We start from the raw sequence: 8,192 nt of genomic DNA, 5'->3' as shown, positions 1-8,192 counted from the left end.
GTTTCCCTAAATAGATTTAACAAATACAAAAGTAAATAAAAGAGAGAGAAAAAGAAGAAAAAATGACAAGAATGCAAGAAATTTCTTCTCCCATATAAAATAGCAGATTTCATTACTTCGATCCCTAAAGTCTGAAATTCATTTTTTAAGTTAAAAGTCTGAAATTCATACAACATCAAGGAATATATAAAATTTTCTCCAAACTTCTCTCAATATCTTTGAAGAATGTCATGAGTAAAAGTTAATTACCAGTTTTTTTTAAAAAAAAGTTAATGATTCCAAACTAAAGTGTGACTTCTCCCATGTAAATTCCAAAAAAAAAAAAAAAAACATATGGTAGTAAAAGCTTAAAAAAATTAAATCCAAAGTAGAAATATTAAAGACCATAGAAATATTAAATCAAAACCAAAAAATATAGAATTAAAACCAGTGATTACAACAAATCCTTTAACCATAATGAAATATAAAATTGAAATAAAGACCATAGTGAAAGCATTTAAAGTCCATAAAACCATGACATGTCCTTTTAAAATCAAAGAATAAATAAATTTACCAAATACAAAAAAAGTACAGAAAATAATAAAAGAAAAATGAAGGGGATGGAAGAGATTTATTCTCCCATAAAATGCCAGATATTTTAGTGGCTTAATGGCTCTTTCTGCTTTGATCCCAAAAGTCTGAAATTTGTATAACATCAAGAAATATGTAAAATTTTCTCCAAAGTTCTATCTATATGCTTAAAGAATGTGATGACTAAAAGTTAATTTCCTCCAAACTGAGACAAATACTTCACATTATAGTTGCACCAATGAGGTTACCAACATGGGCTCAAAGGGAGACCCATTGTAGTTCCATGGGAGACAAAGGTCTCTAGTTTTTATCTTTTTCAATAGGCACACACACAGATACACACACATACATGGGTGACTCTTTGCAGTTATCTTTTCCAACTATATATGTGTGTGAGGTTATCAACAAGTGCTCAAAAGGAGACCCAACAAATCCTTCCCATTATAGTTGCTTCAATGTTATCAACATGGGCTCAAGGGAGACTCATTGTCGTTTCCATGGGAGATGAAGGTCTCTGGTTGTTATCTTTTTCAATAGGCATATAATACACACACATGGGTGACTCTTTGTAGTTATCTTTTCCGATTTATATATATATATATATATATATAGAGAGAGAGAGAGAGAGAGAAGGGTTGCTGCGCTCGAGCACAGCTAGGCTTAGTTGCGCTCGAGCACGGAAACAGGGGGTGGGGCCATTGGGGGGTGATCCTAACCATTCATTTGGAAGGCCCCATCAAGGATGGGGGGTCTACCAAAAATCAGCTCCATTGGATCACCTTAGGGTGTCCATTTGTGGGACCAAAAATGGACAAATACTATTTGTCCACAAATCTGTCCATTTTTTGCCCCACAAATGGACACCCTAAGGTGATCCAATGGAGCTGATTTATGGTGGACACCCTACCCATGAAAGGGCCCATCAAATGAATGCTTTGGATCCCACCCAAATGTGGCCCCACCCTATTTCTGTGCTCGAGCGCAGCAACTGCTTGCGCATATATATATCACGAACAGTGTCCCCATATATATATATATGAGGTTATCAACAAGGGCTCAAAGGGAGACCCCCTTAGTTTTCATGGGAGGTCTCTAGTTATAGACATGGGGGACTCTTCGTAGTTATCTTTTCCAACTATATATGTGTGTGAGAGAGGTTCTCAACATGGGCTCAAAGGGGTCCCTTTGTGGTTTTCATGGGAGAAGCTCTCTAGTTGTTATCTTTTTCAATAGGCGTGTTAGTTGGATGGAACACGCTGACGATAGTTAGACCATGTTCCTTAGAATGAACAAGAGAAACCAGGTTGGTTGAGCAAACATGCTTATTATAAGTGTTGCTAGTGTGTTGGGTTGAGCAAAACGTCTTGTCCAGATCCGTGAAGACCTCATTTCCTTCTCTCTCTGTAGAACGCAAGAATTCGTTGACTCTTACAAGCTCCTCTAGAGCTTGGGGGGCCTTGAAGCTTCTCCCTCTGCTCTTGTTTTTATTTTATTTTTTGAAAATTGACATATTTCATTAATATTAAGATAGCAATCGGGACCAGTAGTGCCATCCTGCGTTACAAAATATTAAGGTGGATTGGACCGACATGCCGGCACCAGTCCAAGAGGTAAACTAAGCAAACACCCTGATGATGGGGTTTTATCTTCTAATGCTTTCTTTCTGGAGATCATTGCCTCCAATTTTTGAATCCCGGTCATCTTTTGCTCCTCCCATTGAAGATGCCTTAATGTCCGTTCTTCCTTCAATAGTTTGATGAAAAGAGGATGTTTATGCATTTGAGAGTAAGATTCCTTAATACTCCAAAAACCGGATAGCCTAAATAGCATTTCTGGTGACTTGTTCGCTTCCTCCTAAAAGGACTTCCAGAGCCTCTTTAAAGAATCCCTTGTGACTTCTTTTTGGGTGGGCGAATATCTGGATACATGTTCCTCCAGTAGGCCAATTTTCTCAAAGACTTTAAGGCCGTCTCCATCTCAAAGAGGTCCACCGGCAATTTCCTTTTTCTGCCAAGAAGCGACCTCGAGGGGCCAGAAACAGAGGATGCCGATTCACTTTGGGCTTCCATGAAAAGACAAGAACCAAACCCAACAAGAAGATAATAAAGGAAGAAGAATGAACCGCCTCAAATGATCTTTCAAGAAAAAACCTTGAACTAGGTATAAAGGAAGGGCCAGATAACCACATTTTGAAGAGTTCCCATTGTCATGAGGCAACAATAAAAACACCGAAGTCCCGGTTTCCAAAAAAAAATAATTATTTCAAAAATAAGATTATCCCCACTACTCTTTACGAATACCCTCCAATCCTAAAAGAGCAGTTATCCTCCACGCTTCTAGATCTGCAATCATCATTACCTTTAAAGGGTTGCTCATTAGCATAGTCGCCAAAAACAAAAAGCCACTAAGACCTTTTAACTTCCCTCACACGAAAAGGCAATTTTTTGTACATCAGCTAAGTCAGGCAGATCTTTTCAAACCCAAAACCAGGCCATCCACGTGATCAGAAGGGAAGACTTCTAGGAAACCGGGCCAAAATTCCCAATTCATGAATAAACCTGACTTTAGATAATTCTATACTCAAACCTTTGATCAAAGGTATACCTGCACCATCCTTCCTCTTCTCTTGTTTTTAATGTTGTTGTTGCCAAGATGATCTTTTTGCCAGGTGTACCTTGGTTTGTACACTTCATGCCTTTTCGAGCAGTGGGTTTTGAATTTTGAATTTGCTCCTACTAGATATTACCCATAAGGGATAAGGGCATATGAAAGTCGATGACTGATATGATACTTGAGTCAACGACGATATCATGCCCATGTCATGTTTAGCCAATAAATCCTACCCTTTACCAATATTTTCAGGGGAAGTTGGCTTGGGCAAGAGTCATCAACATCAATAAGCATCCCTTTCGTCGTACAAATTACCACTAAATTTGAAAGACTTGTCCATTTCTATCACCTCTTCAAGTTTTCTTCCAACTTCCAAAAGGTCTCCTCCTCCCAAGCTTTTTGCTCAAGCCAAAATTTCCAAGTGGTAAACCAGCATTACGAAGGTTTAAAGCACCAATTGAGAATTGACATGAAGGAGAGACCAGGGGATTAGATTGCAGAGGATCTCCTAAAACAAGGATTTTCAGGGAAGTTGGCTTCGAGAACATCCATCAACATCAATAACCATCCTTTCGTTGTACAAATTCACCACTAAATTTGCAGGACTAGTCCATTTCTATCACGTCTCCAAATTTGCTTCCAATTTCGAAAGGTCTCCTCCCAAGCATGTAAACGAACCCCACCAAGTGGTAAACCAAAATTTCAATGGTTCTGGAGGATTGAATAAAGCACCAGAAGGGGATTGGATTACAGAGCACCTCCTAAAACAAAGATTTTTGTTAGGAGCTCTGTTCTGGTGCACCAAGTGGATCATGACATTTTTCCTGATATTCCAAGTTCTTCACACACAGAATTCTAATTTGTTCACTGGAGGAATTAAAAAATCCAGTGAACAAACAAAGGATATAAGCCATGATTCATCTACATTTTTGTAACTTTTTTTTTTTTGAAAATTACTATTTTGATTAGTTCTCTAAGTAGGATTTATATATTCTACTTGAGTTACAACTAAGCATCTAACCAATTCCAGATTTGTTGTTCGGGGTCCACATTTGACAATTGTTGCTTCTATATCATGTAGAACCTAAACATGCAACAGTAGATTCATGAAACATGCATGGTTTAACTTACATAAAGGACAAGGAAATAATTGACACACAACTTAATTTCATACAAAGTAAAGGAAGTCCACAAAGGTAATAAATTAAGACAGAACCAAGCACATAATCTAATTTTAACTGTTATGTAACTAAGGTTATCATTGAAATCTAGCAGACTCCTAAAAAGATAACTAGGAACAAGGATTTAAAAAAAAATGCGTACTTTGGATTTAATCACTTGGGCATATTACTTAAGTCATACATGAGCAAAGATAAAAGCATGGACAGATCATTATGACCATGAACAGGTTGGAAATGAAGTTGGAAAGATGGAATATAGACCCTCAAAGTAGGGAAGAAAGGTAGATCTTACAGCATACCTGCAGCAAGCCATACAAAGTCTCTACCCTACCAAATCCACTACACTCAATTATAGAAAAGAATTGAACAAAGCTTCGAATGCAATGGCAGATTTCATGACCAAATCTATCAATGAAATAAATCCACTACATTCAGTTATAGAAAATAGAAATTTGAGCAAAAATGTCAAACTCTTCTAACATGTGGAATCTACAGAATATAAACTAGAATACATGTGAAAAAGGAAACCAATTGTTTAATTTTGCGAAATAACCTCATTTATGAATCAGATTAGAATTTATCAAGGTGAGTTTGTCCTATTATCAAAACATGGTGGTGAGGATATCAGTCGCCCATAGAGTTTAGTTGGGGAAATGATATCAGAACAACCTTGTTTTAAAAATTGCACAGACCCAGCTTATCTTTTCTTTTTTTAATTGGCTTGTAAGAGCTTTTGGTGAACTGTAATAGCATTTGACAGCTCTTTAAATACGATAAGAGAAGATGAGTTCGTGAGAATATCAAAACATGGTGGTGCTGATATCATTTCCCTTTATAAATGGTTTATTAAAATGTAACATGTGCACAATCAAACTATTTAGTATAGCATACACAGTTTAGGTAATTGAGTATGGAATTGCTGTTCACTAAATCAGGAAAAGAAAATAACAAAACATGTGGAATCTACAGAATATAAACTAGAATACAACATGTAAAAAAGGAAACCAATTGTTTAATTTTGCAAAATAACCTCACTTATGAATCAGCTTAGAATTTATCAAGGCTTGTTTTAATAATTGCACAAACCCAGCCTAGGATTTAATCACTTGGGCATAAGGGTGTCAATTTTGGCTCGGGCTCGGAAGCTCGCTCGAGCTCGGCTCGAATCCTTAACGAGCCGAGCCGAGCCGAGCCGGCTGACCAGGCTCGTTAAGCTTAACGAGCCGAGCCTGAGTTAGGCCAGGCTCGGCTCGGCTCGTTAAGGCTCGTTAAGAATTTAATATATTTAAATATATATATTATATATTAATATATACACTAAAAGGGTTGTCCAGGGAGTGAAAGGGGGAGACAAAATATGTCACTTCTTTTTTGGAACCCCATTTGTTACTTGGACCACCCCCCGTAGTGTAAAAAGAGTAGTAAAAAAACACTAGATAGGGCTGTCCAGGGAAGATGAGGGGTGTGAAATTAATATAATTCGAGCTCGATAAGGCTCGCGAGGCTGGCCGAGCCTGACCGAGCCTGGTTCGATCTCGAGCCGAGCCCGAGCCGAGCTTTTGAGCTTAACGAGCTGAGCCGAGCCTGGCCAAGCTCGGCTCGGCTCGTTTACACCCCTACTTGGGCATATTACATCACTCATACGTGAGCAAAGATAAAAGCATGGACAGATCATTATGAGCATGAACAAGTAGGAAAATGAAGTTGGAAAGATGGAATATAAACCCTCAAAGTTCGATCTTACAGCCATGGTTTAGAATTTCAGTTTCGATACCGGTTTCGGACCCCACCGAAATTGAAATTTCGACCGAAATCCGGCAAAAAAGGAAAACAATATTTTATTGGATATAAAATTTTATCGGTTGAAATTTCGGTCAAATAATAAATTAATTAAAAAAACAGTTATTTGGGATAATTTTCGAAAAAAATGAAATTTCCACAGAAATTCCGAAATTCGACCGAAATTTCGGATGAAATAAAATATTGTTTCGAGTATATTGTGATTTAGGTGTCAGTCTCCACCGAAATTCAAAATTTCGGTCCGAAATTTAGGATTTCAGTCGAAATTTAAAACCATGCTTACAGCATACCTGTAGCATGCAATAAAAAGTCTCTACCCTACCAATGGAATCTATAGAGTACAAACTAGATTACAACATGTGAAAAAAAAACAATTGTTTAATTTTGCAAAATAACCTCATTTATGAATCAGATTAGAATTTATCAAGGTGAGTTTGTCCTATTATCAAAACATGGTGGTGCGGATATTAGTCGCCCATGCAGTAAATAGTAAGGGAAATGATATCAGCACAACCTTGATTTAATAATTGCACAGCTAATCTTTTCGTTTTTTAATTGGCTTGTGAGAGCTTTTGGGGAACTGTAATAACCTTTGACAGCTCTTTAAATGCGAGAAGACACGATGAGTTCGTAAAATATCAAAACATGGTTGTGTTGATCATGGTTTGAAATTTCGGTTTCAGCATAAATTTCGAACCTAGCCGAAACCGAAATTTTAGCCAAAATCCCAAAATTTTGGCCGAAATTTGGTAAAACGCACGAAAAGTCAGTTTTTTGGGCCGAAATTTGGTAAGTTTTGGTAATTTCGGATTTCGGTCGTTTCTGTTTCGGTGTTGACCGAAATCCGAAATTTCACATTTCGGTCGAAATTTAAAACCATGGTGCTGACATCATTTCCCTTTAGTAAATGGTTTTTATTAAAATGTTACATGTGCACATCAAACTATTTAGTCTATAATACACAGTTTAGGTAATTGAGTATGGAATTGTTGTTCACTGAATCAGGAAAAGAAAATATCAAAACATGTGGAATCTACAGAATATAACTAGAATACAACATGTGAAAAGGGATACCAATTGTTTAATTTTGCAAAATAACCTCGCTTATGAATCAGATTAGAATTTATCAAGGTGGGTTCGTCCTATAAACCTTTGAAAGCTCTTTAGATACTAAAAGACAAGATGGTTGTGATGATATCATTTCCCTTTAGTATACAAACAGTTTTTGGTAATTGAGTATGGAATTGATGTTCACTAAATCACTAAATCAGGAGAAGAAAATTTTAGTCTATTTTAGCTGGCCTTTTTAAAATAAAAAAAAAGTGAAAATGGGAAAAAATGTAGCTGGCTTTGAAAGTTTTCTGTTTTTTCCAAAACAGAAAAATGGGAAAAAACGAACATATAGTCTAATTTAGCTGGCTTTTTTCGAAACACACACACACACAAAAGAACTGAAAAATTTTCATATTTAAGAAAAATGATTTGCCAGGCACCATCGAATAAGCATTTAGTGGACCGTCTGTTGCATGAGTGTATTTGTCCATTAGTTTTGGATTTAAAACTTTTCCACAACACTAAGTCACTAAAATTTTCAGGCTAACTTTTCCACAACATTTTGACATTTCACAAGTGTATTTGTCCATTAGTTTTGGATTTAAAACTTCAAAAACAGAGGTCATTTGTCAGTTCACTTTTGCAAGCCTTGATTGAACAAATAGAATCTCATTCTCGCATGGGATCGCCATGTCTCATATTAACTCTTATTGTAAACTTCCCAGATTTTATCAATCAATTAGAAGATTGGAAAATAAATAGACGAGGGCTGATACCAAAACAAGGGACTGTACAGATATCATTTCCAAAGCTCAATTCCAATTAGATTACACTAATACCAAAAATTTATCAACCCAATACACTGCAAAGTTACTATCTGCATAACATTTATTCCTAAAATACCCTTATCCAAAACAAGGGACTGTACACATATCATTTCCCATGCTCAATTCCAATTAGATTACACTAATACCAAAA

This window comes from Tasmannia lanceolata, unplaced genomic scaffold, assembly GCF_043159265.1.
Source record: "Tasmannia lanceolata isolate RefF3 unplaced genomic scaffold, GAP_Taslan_0.1 ptg000079l, whole genome shotgun sequence".
NCBI classification, from domain to species: domain Eukaryota; kingdom Viridiplantae; phylum Streptophyta; class Magnoliopsida; order Canellales; family Winteraceae; genus Tasmannia; species Tasmannia lanceolata.
Note: the sequence above shows the minus strand (reverse complement) of the source record.